Raw genomic sequence first — 25,720 nt, 5'->3', positions numbered from 1 at the left:
TAGGGACCCACAACACAGTGAGGAGCCTTGACACTGGATGTTAATATGGTTGCTAGTCATTCTTTAACCCCTTTACCCCCAAGGGTGGTTTGCATGTTATGGACCGGGCCAATTATTACAATTCTGACCACTGTCCCTTTATGAGGTTATAACTCTGGAACGCTTCAACGGATCCCAGTGATTCTGACACAGTTTTCTCATGACTTATTGTACTTCATGATAGTGGTAAAATTTATTTGATATTACCTGCGTTTATGTGTGAAAAAAATGGAAATTTGGCGAAAATTTTGTAATTTTCAAACTTTGAATTTTTATGCAATTAAATCACAGAGATATGTCACACAAAATACTTAATAAGTAACATTTACCACATGTCTACTTTACATCAGCACAATTTTGGAACCAAAATTATTTTTTGTTAGGGAGTTATAAGGGTTAAAAGTTGACCAGCAATTTCTCATTTTTACAACACCTTTTTTTTTTTAGGGACCACATCTCATTTGAAGTCATTTTGAGGGGTCTATATGATAGAAAATACCCAAGTGTGACACCATTCTAAAAACTGCACCCCTCAAGGTTCTCAAAACCACATTCAAGAAGTTTATTAACCCTTCAGGTGTTTCACAGGAATTTTTGGAATGTTTAAATAAAAATGAACATTTAACTTTTTTTCACAAAAAAATTACTTCAGCTCCAATTTGTTTTATTTTACCAAGAGTAACTGGAGAAAATGGACCACAAACATTGTTGTACAATTTGTCCTGAGTACGCAGATACCCCATATGTGGGGGTAAACCACTGTTTGGGCGCATGGCAGAGCTCGGAAGGGAAGGAGCGCCGTTTTACTTTTCAATGCAAAATTGACAGGAATTGAGATGGGACGCCATGTTGCGTTTGGAGTGCAACTGATGTGCCTAAACATTGAAACCCCCCACAAGTGACACCATTTTGGAAAGTAGACCCCCTAAGGAACTTATCTAGATGTGTGGTGAGCACTTTGACCCACCAAGGGCTTCACAGAAGTTTATAATGCAGAGCCGTAAAAATAAAACAAAAATTTTTTCCCACAAAAGTTATTTTTTAGCCCCCAGTTTTGTATTTTTCCGAGGGTAACAGGATAAATTGGACCCCCAAAGTTGTTGTCCAATTTGTCCTGAGTGCGCTGATACCCCACATGTGGGGGGGAACCACCGTTTGGGCGCATGGGAGGGCTCGGAAGGGAAGGAGTGCCATTTGGAATGCAGACTTAGATGGAATGGTCTGCAGGCGTCACATTGCGTTTGCAGAGCCCCTAATGTACCTAAACAGTAGAAACCCCCGTCAAGTGACACCATTTTGGAAAGTAGACCCACTAAGGAACTCATCTAGATGTGCTGTGAGAGCTTTGAACCCCCAAGTGTTTCACTACAGTTTATAACGCAGAGCCGTGCAAATAATAAAAAAAAAATTTTCCACAAAAATTATTTTTATCCCCCAGTTTTGTATTTTTCCGAGGGTAACAGGATAAATTGGACCCCCAAAGTTGTTGTCCAATTTGTCCTGAGTGCGCTGATACCCCACATGTGGGGGGGAACCACCGTTTGGGTGCATGGGAGGGCTCGGAAGGGAAGGAGCGCCATTTGGAATGCAGACTTAGATGGAATGGTCTGCAGGCGTCACATTGCGTTTGCAGAGCCCCTAATGTACCTAAACAGTAGAAACCCCCGTCAAGTGACACCATTTTGGAAAGTAGACCCACTAAGGAACTCATCTAGATGTGCTGTTAGAGCTTTGAACCCCCAAGTGTTTCACTACAGTTTATAACGCAGAGCCGTGCAAATAAAAAAAAAAAATGTTCCACAAAAATTATTTTTATCCCCCAGTTTTGTATTTTTCCAAGGGTAACAGGAGAAATTGGACCCTAAATATTGTTGTCCAATTTGTCCTGAGTACGCTGATACCTGATATGTGGGGGAGAACCACCGTTTGAGCGCATGGCAGAGCTCGGAAGGGAAGGAGCATCATTTGGAATGCAGACTTAGATGGATTGGTCTGCAGGCGTCACATTGCGTTTGAAGAGCCCCTAATGTACCTAAACAGTAAAAAAACCCACAAGTGACCGCATATTGGAAACTAGACCCCCCAAGGAACTTATCTAGATGTGTTGTGAGAACTTTGAGCCCCCAAGTGTTTCACTACAGTTTATAACGCAGAGCCGTGAAAATAAAAAATCTTTTTTTCCCACAAAAATTATTTTTTAGCCCGCAGTTTTGTATTTTCCCAAAGGTAACAGGAGAACTTGGACCCCAAAAGTTGTTGGCCAATTTGTCCTGAGTACGCTGATACCCCATATGTTGGGGGAAACCCAGGTGTGGGCACACGGGAGAGCTCGGAAGGGAAGGAGCACTGTTTTACTTTTTTAACGCAGAATTGGCTGGAATTGAGATCGGACGCCATGTCGCGTTTGGAGAGCCCCTCATGTGCCTAAACAGTGGAAACCCCCCAATTATAACTGAAACCTTAATGCAAACACACCCCTAACCCTAATCCCAACAGTAACCCTAACCACACCTCTAACCCAGACACACCCCTAACCCTAATCCCAACCCTATTCCCAACCGTAAATGTAATTCAAACCCTAACCCTAACTTAAGCCCCAACCCTAACTTTAGCCCCAACCCTAACTGTAGCCTTAACCCTAGCCCCAACCCTAACCCTAGCCCTAACCCTAACCCTAACCCTAGCCCTAACCCTAACCCTAACCTTAGCCCCAACCCTAACCCTAGCCCTAACCCTAACCCTAATCCTAACCCTAGCCCTAACCCTAACCCTAGCCCTAATGGGAAAATGGAAATAAATACGTTTTTTTAATTTTTTAATTTTTCCCTAACTAAGGGGGTAATGAAGGGGGTTTGATTTACTTTTATAGCGGGTTTTTTAGCGAATTTTTATGATTGGCAGCCGTCACAGACTGAAAGACGCTTTTTATTGCAAAAAATATTTTTTGCGTTACCACATTTTGAGAGCTATAATTTTTCCATATTTTGGTCCACAGAGTCATGTGAGGTCTTGTTTTTTGCGGGACGAGTTGACGTTTTTATTGGTAACATTTTCGGGCATGTGACATTTTTTGATCGCTTTTTATTCCGATTTTTGTGAGGCAGAATGACCAAAAACCAGCTATTCATGAATTTCTTTTGGGGGAGGCGTTTATACCGTTCTGCGTTTGTTAAAATTGATAAAGCAGTTTTATTCTTTGGGTCGTTTACAGCGATATCTCATTTATATCATTTTTTTATGTTTTGGCGCTTTTATACGATAAAAACTATTTTATAGAAAAAATAATTATTTTGGCATTGCTTTATTCTGAGGACTATAACTTTTTTATTTTTTTGTTGATGATGCTGTATGGCAGCTCTTTTTTTGTGGGACAAAATGTCACTTTCAGCGGTACCACGGTTATTTATATCTGTCTTTTTGATCGCGATTTATTCCACTTTTTATTCGGCGTATGATAATAAAGCGTTGTTTTTGCCTCGTTTTTTTTTTTTCCTTACGGTGTTTACTGGAGGGGTTAACTAGCGGGACAGTTTTATAGGTTGGGTCGTTACGGACGCGGCAATACTAAAATTGTGTACTTTTATTGTTTGTTTTTTTTATTCAGATAAAGAAATGTATTTATGGGAATAATATATATATTTTTTTCTTTATTTAGGAATTTTTTTTTTTTTTTACACATGTGGACATTTTTTTTTTACTTTTTTACTTTGTCCCAGGGGGGGACATCACAGATCGGTGATCTGACAGTTTGCATAGCACTCTGTCAGATCACCTATCTGACTTACAGCACTGCAGGCTTACCAAGCGCCTGCTCTGAACAGGCACTCGGTAAGCCACCTCCCTCCCTGCAGGGCCCGGATGCCGCGGCTATCTTGGATCTGGGACCTGCAGCGAGGAAGGAGGTAGAAGACCCTCGGAGCAACGCGATCACATCGCGTTGCTGCGGGGGTCTCAGGGAAGCCCGCAGGGAGCCCCCTCCCTGCGCGATGCTTCCCTGTACCGCCGGCACACCGCGATCATGTTTGATCGCGGTGTGCCGGGGGTTAATGTGCCGGGGGCGGTCTGTTACCGCTCCTGGCACATAGCGCCGGATGTCAGCTGCGATAGGCAGCTGACACCCGGCCGCGATCGGCCGCGCTCCCCCCGTGAGCGCGGCCGATCGCGCTGGACGTACTATTCCGTCCTTGGGAAGTAGGGCCCACCCCACATGGACGGAATAGTACGTCCAATGACAGAAAGGGGTTAATGATCATACTTTAATGTATAATCAGTAAAGAGGCTATGCAGCCTTTAACATTCTTTCTAATGCCTCATGAAGAACAGTCACATGATTTCTGTCCCTAAAGTGTGTGTAAAAGCATATGAAAATCAGCAGCTTTGGAAGAGGTGAGTATTTGTGTATGTCCACATGTGGCGGGATTGTGGCGGCTGATTTCCCTGCACGTTTTGAAAAACACAGAAGGAAATCAGTGTTTTTACCATCTACAAATTTGGTGGGTTTTTTTTTCATTTTTGCTTCCAGCCTGTATGCAGCTATGTGCTTACAGACTTGGAAACTGATGTCACTCAGTTCACATGCACTTACTGTTCCCAATAAAAACATTCTCACAAAGTTTGTTTAATAAATTTTATTGAACAAAATATTTTTTTTGTAAAATAATTTTTGTACAGAAAATTTTTAGAAAACCAAAAAACATAACCATTTTCTACATGGTTTACAAAAAAAAAAAAGATAAACGGCTTGAACTAGTTGAGAAAGTTCAGGATATCGTGGTCAAGCATCCCCATCTGTGAATGCTCAGAAGATTGAGGAGTGCTGAAAAGACTCGATGAGCCTTGAAACTGAACTGTGCCCCTGAAGACTGGCAGATTAGCACTAGCCTGACGCTGCATAAAAGAATCGCGTACTCTATGCCTCGTTGACTTATTAAACCCATCAATAGCCTCCAAATCGATCGGATGGGGTTTGGGAGAACATATATAAAGTATACTATTGATCATACTAATGCAGCTCTGCTTGTTTTCCGGGAGCACAGCGCGAAAATATGGGCTAAAGCTCCTTAATAACTCCTCCTCTGGGCCCTCTGTTTTTTTTTCTGCAAAATATCTAGTATTTCCTGGGATGTCTCAGACAGAGGCGTCCTTTCAAGCGCAGCAGCAGCAGCAGAAGCAGCAGCAGCTCTCCGCTTGCCACGGCTACCTCCTCTTGTGCTTGGCTGTGTCGTTATGTCTACAGTGACCACCTTTTCTGCAGTACATTCCGAGCTCTCTTCTAATATGATACATGGTTTGCTGGAATCAAAAGATGTACTTACACCACTGCTGTTTGACTGCTGCTGCTGTGATTGTGTGGACTCCGCAGTAAGACTTTCTTCAGTTCTGCAAATGAGAACAGACAATTTAAGTAGCTAGACAACAATCATCAACATAGAGGACACATATATACACTCACCGGCCACTTTATTAGGTACACCATGCTAGTAACGGGTTGGACCCCCTTTTGCCTTCAGAACTGCCTCAATTCTTCGTGGCATAGATTCAACTAGGTGCTGGAAGCATTCCTCAGAGATTTTGGTCCATATTGACATGATGGCATCACACAGTTGCCGCAGATTTGTCGGCTGCACATCCCAAAGATGCTCCATACAAGGCAGGATGGATCCATGCTTTCATGTTGTTTACGCCAAATTCTGACCCTACCATCCGAATGTCGCAGCAGAAATCGAGACTCATCAGACCAAGCAACGTTTTTCCAATCTTCTACTGTCCAATTTCGATGAGCTTGTACAAATTGTAGCCTCAGTTTCCTGTTCTTAGCTGAAAGGAGTGGTACCCGGTGTGGTCTTCTGCTGCTGTAGCCCATCTGCCTCAAAGTTCGACGCACTGTGCGTTCAGAGATGCTCTTAGGCCTACCTTGGTTGTAACGGGTGGCGATTTGAGTCACTGTTGCCTTTCTATCAGCTCGAACCAGTCTGCCCATTCTCCTCTGACCTCTGGCATCAACAAGGCATTTCCGCCCACAGAACTGCCGCTCACTGGATTTTTTTTCTTTTTCGGACCATTCTCTGTAAACCCTAGAGATGGTTGTGCGTGAAAATCCCAGTAGATCAGCAGTTTCTGAAATACTCAGACCAGCCCTTCTGGCACCAACAACCATGCCACGTTCAAAGGCACTCAAATCACCTTTCTTCCCCATACTGATGCTCGGTTTGAACTGCAGGAGATTGTCTTGACCATGTCTACATGCCTAAATGCACTGAGTTGCTGCCATGTGATTGGCTGATTAGAAATTAAGTGTTAACAAGAAGTTGGACAGGTGTACCTAATAAAGTGGCCGGTGAGTGTATGTATACAGGTCCTTCTCAAAAAATTAGCATATAGTGTTAAATTTCATTATTTACCATAATGTAATGATTACAATTAAACTTTCATATATTATAGATTCATTATCCACCAACTGAAATTTGTCAGGTCTTTTATTGTTTTAATACTGATGATTTTGGCCTACAACTCCTGATAACCCAAAAAACCCTGTCTCAATAAATTAGCATATTTCAACCGTCTAATCAAATAAAAGTGTTTTTTAATAACAAACAAAAAAAACCATCAAATAATAATGTTCAGTTATGCACTCAATACTTGGTCGGGAATCCTTTGGCAGAAATGACTGCTTCAATGCGGCGTGGCATGGAGGCAATCAGCCTGTGACACTGCTGAGATGTTATGGAGGCCCAGGATGCTTCAATAGCGGCCTTAAGCTCATCCAGAGTGTTGGGTCTTGCGTCTCTCAACTTTCTCTTCACAATATCCCACAGATTCTCTATGGGGTTCAGGTCAGGAGAGTTGGCAGGCCAATTGAGCACAGTAATACCATGGTCAGTAAACCATTTACCAGTGGTTTTGGCACTGTGAGCAGGTGCCAGGAAGCATGAAGTGCTCCAAAATCTCCTGATAGCTAGCTGCATTGACCCTGCCCTTGATGAAACACAGTGGACCAACACCAGCAGCTGACATGGCACCCCACACCATCACTGACTGGGTACTTGACACTGGACTTCAGGCATTTTGGCATTTCCTTCTCCCCAGTCTTCCTCCAGACTCTGGCACCTTGATTTCCGAATGACATGCAAAATTTACTTTCATCAGAAAAAAGTACTTGGGACCACTTAGCAACAGTCCAGTGCTGCTTCTCTGTAGCCCAGGTCAGGCGCTTCTGCCGCTGTTTATGGTTCAAAAGTGGCTTTACCTGGGGAATGCGGCACCTGTAGCCCATTTCCTGCACACGCCTGTGCACGGTGGCTCTGGATGTTTCCACACCAGACTCAGTCCACTGCTTCCTCAGGTTCCCCAAGGTCTGGAATCGGTCCTTCTCCACAATCTTCCTCAGGGTCCGGTCACCTCTTCTCGTTGTACAGCGTTTTCTGCCACATTGTTTCCTTCCAACAGACTTACCATTGAGGTGCCTTGATACAGCACTCTGGGAACAGCCTATTTGTTGAGAAATTTCTTTCTGGGTCTTACCCTCTTGCTTGAGGGTGTCAATGATGGCCTTCTTGACATCTGTCAGGTCGCTAGTCTTACCCATGATGGGGGTTTTGAGTAATGAACCAGGCAGGGAGTTTTTAAAAGCCTCAGGTATCTTTTGCATGTGTTTAGAGTTAATTAGTTGATTCAGAAGATTAGGGTAATAGGTCGTATAGAGAACCTTTTCTTGATATGCTAATTTATTGAGACAGGTTTTTTTGGGTTATCAGGAGTTGTAGGCCAAAATCATCAGTATTAAAACAATAAAAGACCTGACAAATTTCAGTTGGTGGATAATGAATCTATAATACACTCACCGGCCACTTTATTAGGTACACCATGCTAGTAATGGGTTGGACCCCCTTTTGCCTTCAGAACTGCCTCAATTCTTCGTGGCATAGATTCAACAAGGTGCTGGAAGCATTCCTCAGAGATTTTGGTCCATATTGACATGATGGCATCACACAGTTGCCGCAGATTTGTCGGCTGCACATCCCAAAGATGCTCCATACAAGGCAGGATGGATCCATGCTTTCATGTTGTTTACGCCAAATTCTGACCCTACCATCTGAATGTCGCAGCAGAAATCGAGACTCATCAGACCAAGCAACGTTTTTCCAATCTTCTACTATCCAATTTCGATGAGCTTGTACAAATTGTAGCCTCAGTTTCCTGTTCTTAGCTGAAAGGAGTGGTACCCGGTGTGGTCTTCTGCTGCTGTAGCCCATCTGCCTCAAAGTTCGACGCACTGTGCGTTCAGAGATGCTCTTAGGCCTACCTTGGTTGTAACGGGTGGCGATCTGAGTCACTGTTGCCTTTCTATCAGCTCGAACCAGTCTGCCCATTCTCCTCTGACCTCTGGCATCAACAAGGCATTTCCGCCCACAGAACTGCCGCTCACTGGATTTTTTTTCTTTTTCGGACCATTCTCTGTAAACCCTAGAGATGGTTGTGCGTGAAAATCCCGGTAGATCAGCAGTTTCTGAAATACTCAGACCAGCCCTTCTGGCACCAACAACCATGCCACGTTCAAAGGCACTCAAATCACCTTTCTTCCCCATACTGATGCTCGGTTTGAACTGCAGGAGATTGTCTTGACCATGTCTACATGCCTAAATGCACTGAGTTGCCGCCATGTGATTGGCTGATTAGAAATTAAGTGTTAACAAGAAGTTGGACAGGTGTACCTAATAATGTGGCCGGTGAGTGTATATGAAAGTTTAATTGTAATCATTACATTATGGTAAATAATGAAATTTAACACTATATGCTAATTTTTTGAGAAGGACCTGTATATACTTACTCGCTCATGCTAAGGACAGGAATCAGAAATTGAAGCTGTTTGGTGAATCTGTAGGGCTTCTTTTCTTTTCCACCAGCCTCTCCACATCTCTCTCTCTCTCTCGGCTTTGGCCTTTATCTCACGTTTCAATTGGTCCCTTGCAGATCCCCACTTGGTCTTTATGGATTTCACTGTAGTGGAAGAAAAAACATAACTCAATTTCCCACTTTTTAAATGGTAAAAAACAATTATATCTTGTCATTTGCTGCATACTTACATATCAAGTCTTGCTCCTTAAAATCTGCACGCTGCCAGTGGTTTGGGATGAGGGATTACGCCACATCCTCCAAGGCCCGCTCTTTCATATCATGTTCATGATAAGTCTCCCGCCTGGAATCTCAAATGCAGGGATTTTGCACTCTATGCCACCCCTATTTTGCACTCAATGCCACCCCTATTTTTTATCTTTTAACACCCCCCTCCCATCTCTGTATGGCCCCCATCACAGCAAAAAACAACAGTACCGGAAGCTGGTGAGGGGTCTTCACCCACATCACCCATAATAACATGGAGCCTCCCATACACTCCTCTAAACTAAATGGGGGGGCGGGGGGGGGGCTTTTCAGCTCCCCTACATACCTGAACGAGAACAATGATTCTCTCCAGGTCCATCTTAGGCTACTTTCACACTAGCGTTAACTGCATTCCGTCACAATGCGTCGTTTTGCCGAAAAAACGCATCCTGCAAAAGTGTTTGCAGGATGCGTTTTTTCGCCATTGATTAACATGAAGCGACGCATTGTGACGGATTGCTACACGTCGCACCCGTCGTGCGACGAATGCGTCGTGCAGTGGCGGACCGTCGGGAGCAAAAAACGCTACATGTAACGTTTTTTGCTCACGACGGTCCGCTTTTTCCTACCGCGCATGCGCGGCCGGAACTCCGCCCCCACCTCCCCGCACTTCCCCGCACCTCACAATGGGGCAGCGGATGCGCTGGAAAAATGCATCCGCTGCCCCCGTTGTGCGGCGGGGACAACGCTAGCGTCGGGGACCTCGGCCCGACGCACGGCGACGGGCCGAGCCCGACGCTAGTGTGAAAGAAGCCTTATGTGCCTGCAGGCATGGAGTGATAAACTTCAAAGTGATAAACATGAAGTTCATGGGAGTGTCCTATTAAAAATGCAGCGTGCCGCAAATACGGTCTTCACAGTGCACCGCAAAATCAACACATTGGGCAAGCTTCCATTGTTTTTAGAAATCTATTGGGGCTGCAAAAACGGGCCTCAAAAACACGGTAAGTGTAAAAAAAGCCTAATATTGGTGCATGTGATTTTCCTCTTTTCTAACAATATTTTTACCCTTCCAGATTCAATGACACACTTACATCCTACACTGACAAGTGCACCTGCATCCCTTCCCCAATCCCATTTTTTATTTTTTACTTTTTATTTTTTTTATTTTCTGATTTCTATTTATTTATTTTTTCTTTAACATTTTATTTCATATTTTCTATTTTCATCTCTTTTTTCCATTGTTTTCATTTTTTCCATTTAATTTTTTGTCTTCCTACTTCCATTTTTGCATCTTTTTTATTTTATTTCATCATGATTACTATTTTTTTCTACTTGTTTCTTTTTCTTATCTTCCCTGCATGTTTTCATCTCCCACCTCTTTTTCACCTCCCCTCCCATTTTCCTCATTTTTTCTTCTCTCAGTCTTTTTCTTCTTCTATCTTCTCATCTCTGCTGTACATTACAACCATCTTTGCTCTGGGTCATGCCTCATGCTTCTGCACATTGACATTACAAATTACCTGAGCTGTTTCCTGCCTCTCAGCAGTGTTGCCCCAACATCCAAGCCTGATTTTGACTCACATCTGCTCGTCACTTCATCACATCACTCGTCACATCTGCTCATTATAACCGGAAATTTTGCTCTGAACAGTCTTTTTTTACTATCCACCGCCAATGCCACACCAACGCGGGAGCACATGCAGCTCTCCCACTTGGCCGTCTGGACACAGGTGTTGTACAACGTTAGACTCTCTCACATTTGTCTGAATGTCACCTTGCCTTAATGCTCCCTAGCTGTAGGTGCACACTTCTTCTATATATTAGGCTAGGTTCACATTGCGCTACGTGAGTCCATCTAACGGACATGTTTTAAAGTAGTTAAAACGCAATGTAACAGACATTGTAACGCACCCATAGACTTGCATTGTCTGACGCATCGTGATGCCAATTTTGGCATGCGTTTGTCACATTGCGTTTTTTTATGATGGACCTTGGAACGCGGCTTACAGTGTTTTCGGGTCCGGTCAAGCTAACGCAAGACTAACGGAGGCGTAAATTATGCCATTGAAGGCAATTGCAACGCAGCCAGACGCAAATCCAGTGAAATTCCCAAATAAATCCATACGTTTGAATTGCGTTTGAGGGTTGTCCATGTGGACATGTGACAGAAAATATGATTTCAGCCATTTTGGAGGACAGACACTACTACACAGTTTCCTGACGCCTGCAGCACAGCACATTGTGAGAGTGTATTGCAAGGGATCAGAGGCAATGTAAGTACAATTCAATGTATATCTCAGTATACATCATTTAGCTATCCACGATTTATGTACAATCTATCTATCCACTATCTATCTACTATCAAGCTATCTATGATTTATGTACAATCTATCTATCCACTATATATCTACTATATCTATGAACTATATATCAACTAACTATCTATCTGTTTATCTATCCATCCAGTGACATTTAACCTTTCAATATAACGTTTTGTGTTTACATAGTCCAAGCCTCCCACCAAAAAAAAAAAGGATTGTGGTTGACGAAGAGCCCTTGGACATTCATAACGAGACGCTGATCAATTTAGTGGAAGCCAATCCATCCATATGGGACCAAAGCAACAGCTCCCACCACGACATAGTCAAAAACAGGAAGTTGTGGGATAAAATTATATGCCATTTTGACCCACGATACATGGAGAAGTCGGCATCCTCAAAGAAAAAAATTGGTAAATATTGTTGAACTTAACTGGCAAAATGTTACGATTGCAAACAGTCAAATACAAAAGCAACTGAAAAACTTAAAGGGAACCTATCACCCCGTTTTTTAAAGATTAGATAAAAATAGTGTGAAATAGGGGCAGAGCTGGGCTTTACATTAGTGCCTTTTTCGTGCCTTTACACCCCCGTTAGGCTGCCGAAATACCTTTGTGAAGTGGCCGTTTTGTCCTGTCACTCAAGTTGGTCAGGTCGGATGGGCGTGGTCACAGCGCTGTTTCTCCCCCAGATCAGGCTCATCATTACGTTGGTGGCGTAGTGGTGTGCGCATGTCCAAAGAGAAGATCCACTGCCCAGGAGATTCAAAACAGCGCGGTCTACGCTATTCACCGTTTACCGGTGGGCGCGGCCATCTTTCCTGTGGCCGCGCGTGCGCAGATGGAGCGCTCTGCTGCCCGGGGCTTCAGGAAAATGGCCGCCGCGATCTCCATCTGCGCACGCGCGGAATCCCGCGGCCATTTTCCTGAAGCCCCGGGCAGCAGAGCGCTCCATCTGCGCAAGCGCGGCCACAGGAAAGATGGCCGCGCCCACCGGTAAACGGCGAATAGCGTAGACCGCGCTGTTTTGAATCTCCTGGGCAGTGGATCTTCTCTTTGGACATGCGCACACCACTACGCCACCAACGTAATGATGAGCCTGATCTGGGGGAGAAACAGCGCTGTGACCACGCCCATCCGACCTGACCAACTTGAGTGACAGGACAAAACGGCCACTTCACAAAGGTATTTCGGCAGCCTAACGGGGGTGTAAAGGCACGAAAAAGGCACTAATGTAAAGCCCAGCTCTGCCCCTATTTCACACTATTTTTATCTAATCTTTAAAAAACGGGGTGATAGGTTCCCTTTAAAAAAAAAAAAACTATCCAGTATCTATTTATCCACTATCTATCTACAATCTATCTATCTATCCACTATGTATCAAACATCTATCTATCAACTATCTAACAACTATCTATCTATCCACTATCTATCTACTATTTATCTATCAACTATCTACTATCTATCTATCTATCTATCTATCTATCTATCTATCTATCTATCTATTATGTATTTATTTATTTTTTTTGTTTCTTTAAAGCCGATGCTGTCCATACCCGTTGGAGATCGATTAGGGATCGCTTTGTACGTGACTTCCGCAACAGCCAAACCACACCCAGTGGATCTGGTGGCAAACGGGTCACCCCATATGTGCATTATGTGCAATTGCTCATTCTGCAAAAAAACTGTGTCACAGCGCTCGTAAGTAAAAATATTTTAGGAGAGCAAGACAAAGTTGTTTAAAATAAAATAATTAATTGTTTTTTTTTGGTTACAGAACAATATGCAGTACCGCTGCGCCTAGAGAGGCAGAGGAACCGGAGGCATCGCCAATCGAACCAAGCCAGCAGATGGTCACTGAAGATGAGTCTGGCATGAGCGAGCCACGATCTGTGGAGAAAAGTACTGTGGCTTCTGGTGTCAGTGCCCGTTTGCAAGCTCAGCGTGGACGAAAGCGATCATCCCCAAAAAATGAAGCAGATGACATAATTGTCGATGGACTCCAACGGGTAGAGGACATGTGTCGTAGTAAACTCAGAGACCTGAGGCAGGAAATAACGGACTTGCAATCCCGTGAGTCTGTATATGCAGCCAATGAGTGGAAGCTCCTGTTTTTGTCCTATGTGCCTGTAGCTCAAAATATCCCGGCACACAGAAACTTTTTGTTTAGGCAAAGGCTGAATGACCTACTTGAGGAATTTGTGGGCCCCCAGGAACCCGCTCCATCGAGAACAAGAAGCATGGACATGCAGGCCTACAACCCACAATACAGAGGCCGGGGTGAACTGAGCATGGAACAACAGAGGCAATGTAGCAGTCCATCGTACAGTTGGGCAGACAATACGCCGGCACAGTTTCACAGTCTATAAGTACTGTCACCAACCGGTTTCAATTTCATCGATCACATTTTGTGTATTTAATTTCATTCCAGCATTTTTTTTAATTTTTTTTTTATGGTTATGTTCATCGCTATATGGGATATCATATCTTAAAAACGTGGATCTACACAGCAGAAAAAAGTTCCATTTAGTAAACTGTTCAAAAAATGAATATCGTTGTATGGCTTTAACTATTCACACTACATGACAATATGACTTTTACTTTTTACACTAGATAAATAACATTCTGGGAAATCAAAAAAACAAAAACTGTCCCACACATTTCACCAATAATCAGGCTATGACATCTGGTTTCCACATTTTCAGACGTGGATGTCTTGCCATGGAACAAGGCCTTCATTGTTGTGAATTAGACTTTTTTGGCTCCCTCTTGTGGTCACTAGTGATATGACTCTGGGATTGTTTTTCCTCAGTTTGGCACCCACCTGGGTCGTTAGTCCAGGGGTGTTGCTATATAAACTTCCTGGATCCTCAGTCCAGTGCCTGGCATCGTTGTAATCAGATCCTTTCTGTTTGCTCCTGTCTGCTGGTCTTGGTTCTTGCAAAATTAAGCTAAGTCCTGCTTCCTTGTTTTTTGGTTATCTGTATTGCTCTTATTTTCTGTCCAGCTTGTACTAAATGTGATTCCTGATTTTGCTGGAAGCTATAGGGGGCTGGTATTCTCCCCCTGGGCCGTTAGACGGTTCGGGGGTTCTTGAATATCCAGCGTGGACATTTTGATAGGGTTTTTGCTGACCGTATAAGTCATCTTACTATATTCTGCTATTAGTCAGTGGGCCTCTCTTTGCTAAATATCTAGTTCATTCTTACATTTGTCTTTTCTCCTTACCTCACCGTTATTATTTGTGGGGGGCTTGTATCCAACTTTTGGGGTCTTTTCTCTGGAGGCAAGAAAGGTCTATCTTTTCCCTTCTAGGGTTAGTTAGTTCTCCGGCTGGCGCGAGACGTCTAGAACCAACGTAGGCACGTTCCCCGGCTGCTGCTATTTGTGGTGCTAGGATTAGATATACGGTTAGCCCAGTTACCACTGCCCTATGAGCTGGTTTTTTATGTTTGCAGACTTGGTATGTTCTTTTGAGACCCTCTGCCATTGGGGTCATAACAGTATGCCAGGCCAAAGTTGAATGTTTAATGCATTGCAGAAGTGGGATAATAAGAAAGGAAATTCTGAGTTTTTTTTTTCTTTTTCCTCTCTTTGTTCCTCCCCTTTACCTCTGAGTGGCTTGTGCTTGCTGCAGAAATGAATGTCCAGACCTTGATTACAAGTGTGGATCAGCTTGCTGCTCGTGTGCAGGGCATACAAGATTTTGTTACCAGTAGTCCATTGTCTGAACCTAAAATACCTATTCCTGAACTGTTCTCTGGAGACCGATTCAAGTTTAGGAATTTCAGGAATAATTGTAAATTGTTTCTATCTCTGAGACCCCGTTCATCTGGAGACTCAGCTCAGCAAGTTAAAATTGTTATCTCTTTCTTACGGGGCGACCCTCAGGATTGGGCCTTCTCGCTAGCGCCAGAAGATCCGGCACTGGCAAATATTGATGCGTTTTTTCTGGCGCTCGGATTGCTTTACGAGGAACCCAATCTTGAAATTCAGGCAGAAAAAGCCTTGCTGGCTATTTCTCAGGGCCAGGATGAAGCTGAAGTGTATTGCCAAAAATTTCGGAAATGGTCCGTGCTTACTCAGTGGAATGAGTGCGCTCTGGCCACAAATTTCAGAAATGGCCTTTCTGAAGCCATTAAGAATGTGATGGTGGGTTTCTCCATTCCTACAAGTCTGAATGATTCCATGGCGCTGGCTATTCAAATTGACCGGCGTTTGCGGGAGCGCAAAACTGCTAATCCTCTGGTGGTGTTGTCTGAACAAACACCTGATTTAATGCAATGTGATAGAATTCAGACTAGAAATGAACGGAAAAATCATAGACGTCAGAATGGGTTGTGTTTTTACTGTGGTGATTCTACACATGTTATATCAGCATGCTCTAAACGCCTTACAAGGGTTGTTAGCCCTGTCGCCATTGGTAATTTGCAACCTAAATTTATTTTGTCTGTGACTTTAATTTGCTCATTGTCTTCCTACCCTGTTATGGCGTTTGTGGATTCAGGTGCTGCCCTGAGTCTTATGGATCTGTCATTTGCCAAGCGCTGTGGTTTTGTTCTTGAGCCTTTGGTAAATCCTATCCCTCTTAGAGGTATTGATGCTACGCCATTGGCGGAAAATAAACCACAGTTTTGGACACAGGTAACCATGTGCATGACTCCTGAACATCGGGAGGTGATTCGTTTTCTTGTTCTGCATAAAATGCATGATTTGGTCGTTTTGGGTCTGCCATGGTTAAAGACCCATAATCCAGTCTTGGATTGGAAGGCAATGTCTGTGTCAAGTTGGGGCTGTCAGGGAATTCATGGTGATTCCCCGCCGGTGTCTATTGCTTTCTCTACTCCTTCGGAAGTTCCTGAGTATTTGTCTGATTATCAGGATGTATTCAGCGAGTCCAGGTCCAGTGCTCTGCCTCCTCATAGGGACTGTGACTGCGCCATAGATTTGATTCCAGGTAGTAAATTTCCTAAGGGAAGACTATTTAATCTGTCTGTACCTGAGCATACCGCAATGCGTTCGTATATCAAGGAGTCTCTGGAGAAGGGGCATATCCGTCCATCCTCTTCCCTTCTTGGTGCGGGATTCTTTTTTGTGGCCAAGAAGGACGGATCTTTGAGACCTTGTATTGACTATCGGCTTCTGAATAAAATCACTGTTAAATTTCAGTATCCTTTGCCTCTGTTGTCGGACTTGTTTGCCCGGATTAAAGGTGCCAAGTGGTTCACCAAGATAGATCTTCGTGGTGCGTACAACCTTGTGCGCATTAAGCAAGGAGATGAATGGAAAACTGCATTTAATACGCCCGAAGGTCATTTTGAGTACTTGGTGATGCCTTTTGGGCTCTCTAATGCTCCTTCAATGTTTCAGTCCTTTATGCATGATATTTTCCGGAAGTATCTGGATAAATTTATGATTGTTTATCTGGATGATATTCTGTTTTTTTCTGATGATTGGGACTCGCATGTAGAGCAGGTCAGGATGGTGTTTCAGGTTTTGCGTGAGCATGCTTTGTTTGTTAAGGGCTCAAAGTGTCTCTTTGGAGTACAGAAGGTTCCATTTTTGGGTTTTATTTTTTCCCCTTCTGCGGTGGAGATGGACCCAGTCAAGGTCCGAGCTATTCATGATTGGACTCAGCCCACGTCAGTTAAAAGTCTTCAGAAGTTCTTGGGTTTTGCTAACTTCTACCGTCGTTTTATCGCTAATTTTTCTAGCGTTGTTAAACCTTTGACGGATATGACCAAGAAAGGTTCTGATGTTGCTAACTGGGCTCCTGCAGCCATGGAAGCTTTCCAAGAGTTGAAGCGCCGGTTTACTTCGGCGCCTGTTTTGTGCCAGCCTGATGTCTCACTGCCCTTTCAGGTTGAAGTGGATGCTTCTGAGATTGGGGCAGGGGCCGTTTTGTCGCAGAGAGGCCCTGGTTGCTCTGTAATGAGACCATGTGCCTTTTTCTCTAGGAAGTTTTCGCCTGCTGAGCGGAATTATGATGTTGGCAATTGGGAGTTGTTGGCCATGAAGTGGGCATTTGAGGAGTGGCGTCATTGGCTCGAGGGTGCTAAGCATCGTGTGGTGGTCTTGACTGATCACAAAAATCTGATGTATCTCGAGTCTGCTAAACGCCTGAATCCTAGACAGGCCCGCTGGTCATTGTTTTTCTCCCGTTTTGACTTTGTGGTCTCGTATTTACCAGGTTCAAAGAATGTGAAGGCTGATGCTCTTTCAAGGAGCTTTGTGCCTGACTCTCCTGGAGTTGTAGAACCAGTTGGTATTCTTAAAGAGGGAGTTATCTTGTCAGCCATTTCTCCGGATTTGCGACGTGTGTTGCAGAGATTTCAGGCTGGTAGACCTGACTCTTGTCCACCTGACAGACTGTTTGTTCCTGATAAGTGGACCAGCAGAGTCATTTCCGAGGTTCATTCCTCGGTGTTGGCAGGGCATCCGGGAATTTTTGGCACCAGAGATCTGGTGGCTAGGTCCTTTTGGTGGCCTTCCTTGTCACGGGATGTGCGGTCATTTGTGCAGTCCTGTGGGACTTGTGCTAGAGCTAAGCCTTGCTGTTCTCGTGCCAGCGGGTTGCTCTTGCCCTTGCCTGTCCCGAAGAGGCCTTGGACACACATTTCCATGGATTTCATTTCAGATCTTCCGGTGTCTCAGGGCATGTCTGTCATCTGGGTGGTATGTGATCGCTTTTCCAAGATGGTCCATTTGGTATCTTTGCCTAAGCTGCCTTCCTCTTTCGATCTGGTTCCTTTGCTCTTTCAGAATGTGGTTCGTTTACACGGCATTCCTGAGAATATTGTGTCTGACAGAGGATCCCAGTTTGTTTCCAGGTTCTGGCGATCCTTTTGTGCTAGGATGGGCATTGATTTGTCGTTTTCGTCTGCCTTTCATCCTCAGACTAATGGACAAACGGAGCGAACTAATCAGATTCTGGAGGCTTATTTGAGGTGTTTTGTTTCTGCAGATCAGGATGATTGGGTGACCTTCTTGCCGTTGGCTGAGTTTGCCCTTAATAATCGGGCTAGTTCCGCTACTTTGGTTTCGCTTTTTTTTTGCAACTCTGGTTTCCATCCTCGTTTTTCCTCGGGACATGTGGAGCCTTCTGACTGTCCTGGGGTAGATTCCGTGGTGGATAGGTTGCAGCAGATCTGGAATCATGTGGTGGACAACTTAAAGTTGTCACAGGAGAAGGCTCAGCGTTTTGCCAACCGCCGCTGCGGTGTGGGTCCCCGACTTCGTGTTGGGGATTTGGTATGGCTGTCTTCTCGATTTGTTCCTATGAAGGTCTCCTCTCCTAAATTTAAGCCTCGCTTCATCGGTCCTTACAAGATATTGGAAATCCTTAATCCTGTGTCCTTTCGCTTGGATCTTCCGGTGTCGTTTGCCATTCACAATGTGTTCCATAGGTCTTTGTTGCGGCGGTACGTTGTGCCTGTGGTTCCTTCTGTTGAGCCTCCTGCTCCGGTGTTGGTTGAGGGCGAGTTGGAGTACGTGGTGGAGAAGATCTTGGATTCTTGTCTCTCCAGACGGAGGCTTCAGTATCTGTTCAAGTGGAAGGGCTATGGCCAGGAGGAAAATTCCTGGGTGGTTGCCTCTGATGTGCATGCGGCCGATTTAGTGTGTGCCTTTCACGCTGCTCATCCTGATCGCCCTGGTGGTCCTGGTGAGGGTTCGGTGACCCCTCCTTAAAGGGGGGGTACTGTTGTGAATTAGACTTTTTTGGCTCCCTCTTGTGGTCACTAGTGATATGACTCTGGGATTGTCTTTCCTCAGTTTGGCACCCACCTGGGTCGTTAGTCCAGGGGTGTTGCTATATAAACTTCCTGGATCCTCAGTCCAGTGCCTGGCATTGTTGTAATCAGATCCTTTCTGTTTGCTCCTGTCTGCTGGTCTTGGTTCTTGCAAAATTAAGCTAAGTCCTGCTTCCTTGTTTTTTGGTTATCTGTATTGCTCTTATTTTCTGTCCAGCTTGTACTAAATGTGATTCCTGATTTTGCTGGAAGCTCTAGGGGGCTGGTATTCTCCCCCCGGGCCGTTAGACGGTTCGGGGGTTCTTGAATATCCAGCGTGGAAATTTTGATAGGGTTTTTGCTGACCGTATAAGTCATCTTACTATATTCTGCTATTAGTCAGTGGGCCTCTCTAGTTCATTCTACGTTTGTCTTTTCTCCTTACCTCACCGTTATTATTTGTGGGGGGCTTGTATCCAACTTTTGGGGTCTTTTCTCTGGAGGCAAGAAAGGTCTATCTTTTCCCTTCTAGGGTTAGTTAGTTCTCCGGCTGGCGCGAGACGTCTAGAACCAACGTAGGCACGTTCCCCGGCTGCTGCTATTTGTGGTGCTAGGATTAGATATACGGTTAGCCCAGTTACCACTGCCCTATGAGCTGTTTTTTTATGTTTGCAGACTTGGTATGTTCTTTTGAGACCCTCTGCCATTGGGGTCATAACACTTCATGTGTGAAGTAATTGGCAAAATCATCCCGAATCCTCATAATTTGTACTGTAGACCGAACAGCTGTCGAATCTATGCTGATGAGGTTCGACTCACAGTCATCGGGGTCAGCCACCTGGGGTTCATGTCTAGAAACAAAATTGTGCAGACAATTGCATGCCTTCACAACACGGTCCACATTTTCTGGTTGCAGTTGCATGCAAGTAAGTAAGATTCGCCATTTTAAGGTCAAAATACCAAAGGCACACTCCACATAACGTCTTGCCTGGCTCAAGTGATAATTAAAAATGCGTCTTGTGGAGTTTAGAGTACGGCTTGAGTACGGCTTTAGAAGATTTTGTCCAAGTTGGAAAGCCTCATCCCCAACTAAAACATAGGGCAAACTTGGGCCTTCGGTGCCCGGAAGAGGTCGTGGTGAGGGTATGTTAAAGTTGTTGCTGTACAAACATCTCCCCATGTTGGAGTCTCTGAAGACTCTGGAATCGTTTGTTCGGCCATACGCACCAATATCCACAGCAACAAAACGGTTTCTGGCATCCACAATCGCCATCAATACAATGGAAAAGTATTTTTTATAGTTATAGTACAGCGATCCACTATGCGCTGGTTTCTGAATCCGAATGTGCTTGCCGTCCAAGGCACCAATGCAATTGGGGAAATTAGCCACATCCTCGAAATGTTGGGAAATCGCTAGCCACATTTCTGTTGTTGGGGTTGGTAGCACAAGTGGTTGCAATTTGTTCCAAATCGCATCACAAGTTTCCCAAACCAGTTGGCAAATGGTTGACTTCCCAATTCTAAATTGAAAATGCAGTGACGCAAAAGATTCTCCGGTAGCCAAATATCTGTCGGAAATCACAAAGAAAAAAAAAATATATATTGTTAGGATTTTAAAGGACAACTAACAAAAAGGCTAGTTAAAATGGAATAATACAATTGCCTAAATGTACCTAAGTATGCCCCACAATAAAATACATGTTGTCTTTGTCTATAGCAGAATGTTCAAATAAATTATAATTACCTTAGAGTCACAACGTTGCTCCGCACAAATGCTTTCACGGAAAGTGCTGCGCTGATGATGTATCTCATCCTTCACATGCGTGAGCAAAACATCAAAGGTCTCAATGGACATCCGTAGATAACATTGGAATTTGGAGGGATGATCCCGAAGCTGAACATACAGGGTGTGAAAGGCACCATATATATTCCGTAAGAAATTGACTTCATGGATCCAATATCTCCTTTGAGAAATACGCCTTCTCTGCCGAAGTCGCAACTGCATCAAGCGAAATCTAACAAGCTCAGACACAAACATCTTGCTAGCAGAAGTTCACTCAGTGCTTTCAAAATGGAGAATGAGTCTGCACTCACACCCGACGCTGACAAAAGGGAAAAAAAAAAAAAAAACTTTATTGACAGTGCCAAACGCAGACAAACGGATACTTCACGAACGGACATCAGAATGACATAAACGCAGTCACGTGCGTTAACGCAAGCGTTAACGTGAAGCCAAATTTACAACAAATTTGTCTCTTTTCTGTAAATGTGTTTAACGGATACGTTTAACGGAATGTACTTAACGCAATGTGAACTTAGCCTTATGGCTCTGACAGACTGAAATTCACTTTTTCTTTGATGCATATATTCCGTGAATACTATTGTCCACACCGCCCATTCCCACTTTTTCCTATTACTTTTGTTTCTAATTTCCCCTCCACGTTTCATACTCTTAACTTGTATTTATTATTGTATCCCCGTTTCCTATGTTTATTACCACCCCAAGCATAAGTATCCCGCTTGATAGGGCTTCTTCTGCATGCCTTGTATATATATTTTGATGCAATTGGCTCCATCCCTAGTATTTTAATTACTCATATTGCCCTAATGATTATTATTTCATACTTCATCCTTGCTGTTGGTTGTTGTTTTTTTTGTTTTGTTTTTGCTTACAGCTATATGTTCATACATTTCATGTGTATCTGCACAGCACAGTATTTTAGTATATATTTTTCACTTTACCTTTAGCGATGTTTGGGAAAGACCCGGGATGGGTCAAAACATAACCTATCACTTTCTGTCCTGATACTCAGCATGAAATAATATTATATTCTATTTCAAATAAATGCTTGTATTTGTTTCAATCATCTGTGAGTCTGGCAACAGTTTTTTTTTTAAATGCAAGTAATGCCAAGACCTAATTTAAACAATAGATCACCTTCTGATGACAGATTCCTTTTAAAAGGTATACTGTGTTCTTATTTGTTCTTTACACCTTGGCTGAAAAGGAATACAAATTCTGGCAGCAAAGCTCTAATTTATAGTGTAAAGTTACTACTCACTCGGTTGCGTTGAGGTAGGAAAAGGAAGTGTTTTCAGGAAAATGTCCAGGCTGGTTTACTAAGACTCCATAAACTCTGCCACACACAAAAGAAATAAACAGCCTTTTGGTGAAGGCAAAACAAAGTAAACAGATCAAATAATAGCACTTTAGTGATAGTCTTAGTTTCGAGATATCACACAGGAGGTCGTCTTACCTCCACTCACTATATAATAATGATACGGTCAGAATTCCTTATATCCAATATACCATGTCCAACCCATATTTCTGACTGCTTGTAAAACCGACCCTTGCCACACCCTATTAACACTTTCAGCACTATACTGGGCTGGAGCTTGCTTCCGGGCTTACATCACTGAGGACAGCCACCTCCATGAAACATATCTCCCTTCAACGCTGTGTATGGCAGCCATCTTACAATAGTATATGAAACTATTTTGTTACTGTTTTGTGTCACACTAATATTTCCACCACAGCTTCACTTATTGCAATTCAGTGAATTCTTTGGGATACGTGACATACTGTCTAGGGTCTAAGTGTTATTCATTGTGTCTTCTATGCTAAATAGACAAATATAGCTAAACACATTGAATATATCTATATATGCTCATAATTAACATATCATGTACTTAAAGGCATTGTTGAAGATCAAGAAAAAATCGGCCACAAGGAAATCTCATATAATAATAAAAATAGACTTATCATGAAATCCCATACTACTCCAATCTCGCAGATTCAGTACTCAACACCGGTGTTTGTTTACATGATTGCAAACTGTGTACAACCTTTCCCAATCAAAAGTACTGTCATACTAGATGTCACATGAAAGGAAATAGTACTGTGTTTCCTCAAAAGTAAGCCAGGGTCTTAAATAAATTAGGGGTTAGGCGATATCTTTTTTTCATAAACAGCAATCAATTATTATTCTTGAGCATACACACACTGCACATACACCTGTATTTTCACATACTACACAAACACATAAACTGCATCTATACACACATACTATACCCATACACAAGTATATACACACACTGGACATAAACGTGTATATATATTTATATATATATACACGTTTATATGCATACACTGCACCTAGATATGTACTGTATATACACACATTGTATATTCATACACATATACGTATATACACATACTGCAAATACACATGTATATGCACACACTGCACATAAATACACATGTATATACACACACCCTGCACATATGCACATATGGTACATATCAGTGAAAATTCCTCCTGTAGTTAAAGGACATTTGGTGACATCATGGTCACATGACTGGAATGTCAACAAAGGTCGTTAAGCAGTCTTAACCTCAGAATAGAAAGGCTGGGGGGCCCTTAAGAGAGTTGATGTCCTGGGCAATTGCCTAGTTTCCCCCTCACTAACACTGGCCCTGGCTGTATCTAGGGATTATGTTTGAAGTAGGGCTTATATTTCAAGCATACTCAAAACATCCTGTAAAATCATGCTTGGGCTTATTTTTGGAGTAGGTCTAATTTTCGGGGAAACACAGTAGTCAAAAGGAGGGAAAGATTGGCACAGAGGACAGAGATTTTGATGGCATTGGCTTTAAAATGAATATGTCAGTAGGTTTTTGCTATGTAATCTGAGAGCAATATAATGTATTGGGCTGAGAAACTGATTCGAATGATGTGTCACATTAGGCTGTATATTTCTGTTTATTAAAATCAATGTTTTATCAGCAGGAGATTAACACCACAGGACTAGACGTCTCATGCCTCCTAGTCAACTGCTCTGTATAACCCCGCCCTCACCGCTGATTGTCAGCTTTCTGTTAACGTACATTTTACAGAAAGATGATAATTAGTGGTGTGGGTGGGGATATACAGGGCTCAGCATTCTAAACACTGCTAGATCTGCAGTAGGAAAAAGAATGATTGTATCAAAATGACAACATGCAGACCAGCAAGTGAGACATCGCTGCAGTCAGGGTTTTAGACCCTATATCATGCTGCTCTTAGATTACATAGCAGAAACCTGGTGACAGATTACCTTCAACATAGGAAAAAGCATTTTAACTAAATAACAAAAGAAGAATATTATTCCTAAATTGCAAATGCAATTTGAGAGATGCAAATGTCTGAGTCCATGCTCGGCAGCCATTACAGCCCCCATTGAATATGTATAAGCAGGGTTTGTATTGAAATGCACAGGGACAACTTACTAATTGGTTAACACATTCACGACGTGCATATTTATGTACCTGCAGAATCTACATGTATCTATTTTTTATGTTACCAGATGTTTTTCCCACTTCTGTGTACACATGTAGAGATATCAGGACCACAGCAAAGCTATGTAAAAAGCAATGCAGTAAATATCCATACACGTCGATTTAATTAGTACAGTATTTAATGTTCTCCCTCTTGTAATACACAGGCTAAGGATAAGCCGTTCCCTAAACGCTGCTCATAAATATTTTACAATTACATCTGAAACTGCACCTTGCATACTAGATGAACATTTAATAATTTAATAAAAGATCAGGTGCAAAATACAAGCAAGAAACTCAATCAGTCGGTACAGCTGTCAATTCTCCATTGTGCTGGATCACTTTTGCATTTACCATCTTTGCATTTTTCCATCATTGTCAACATTCCGTACTCTTCAATGTAGTTTATGGTGCATTCCGCGTTCTTACTCCAAACAATGATTAAAAAAGACAAGGATGTGATAAAGAAGACATTCCAGTAAGTGAGACATTGCTGTGGCAACATTACATGCCAGCAGTATAAATCATTCTTTCACTCTACCCCATTCATGTACTGTGACTGTTCATTTACACAATCACTTAGCAACCGGACCAGAGGCATTAAGTATCCTTAGAGGATTCTGCAGTAGATGTCATTTATCAAGGTAGTTTGGCTGATTTAGCTTTTTTCTGCATCATCAAACACAGTTCTGTATAATCCAAGATGTTGTTTGGAGCCATGAAAAGCAATGAGTACATTTATGTGAACTAGTCCTACTCTACTGTTGCTGTAAGAGTTAATAGCACAAAGCACAGTATTAAAAAATTATTGGACATGGTTAAATATGTCTTATCCTAATATCCCCTTCATTCTCAAATGAGAGGGACCTAAAAATAAAAGTAAACATTGCTTTTGTAGAACATACATACTTTATGGGGGAGACAAATGTGTTTTCATGTCAAGGTCATGGAAATGTTTCTTTTGGCTTAAAAAAAGGTTTCTTACAATACAGCACGCTTTCTGTCTCACCCAAACTCTGGCTTATGGTTTAGCAGCAAAATTAGCAATGAGGGGTTTACTATTGCCCTCCTTGTTTGCAATTTGTAAATAATAAAAAGGCTGTTATTAACCCCTTAGTGACAGAGCCAATTTGGTACTTAATGACCGAGCCAATTTTTACAATTCTGACCAGTGTCACTTTATGAGGTTATAACTCTGGAACGCTTTATCGGATC

The 25,720-nt window shown here is 42.9% G+C and overlaps 1 long non-coding RNA gene across 2 annotated transcripts in view; it reads right to left on the bottom strand.

Moving 5' to 3' along the window:
* LOC143809668 (uncharacterized) overlaps nucleotides 1-25,720 on the bottom strand; it is a 181,421-nt gene that overhangs the window by 84,676 nt on the left and 71,025 nt on the right. For both annotated transcript variants that reach the window (XR_013222377.1, XR_013222375.1), the window contains exon 2: nucleotides 22,251-22,325. This is a non-coding gene — a long non-coding RNA (uncharacterized LOC143809668). The remainder of the gene's footprint in view (nucleotides 1-22,250; nucleotides 22,326-25,720) is intronic.

This window comes from Ranitomeya variabilis, chromosome 2 (assembly GCF_051348905.1).
Source record: "Ranitomeya variabilis isolate aRanVar5 chromosome 2, aRanVar5.hap1, whole genome shotgun sequence".
Taxonomy (NCBI): Eukaryota; Metazoa; Chordata; class Amphibia; order Anura; family Dendrobatidae; genus Ranitomeya; species Ranitomeya variabilis.
The sequence above is the reverse complement of the archived record's forward strand: the minus strand, read 5'-3'. Positions and strand labels throughout refer to the sequence as shown.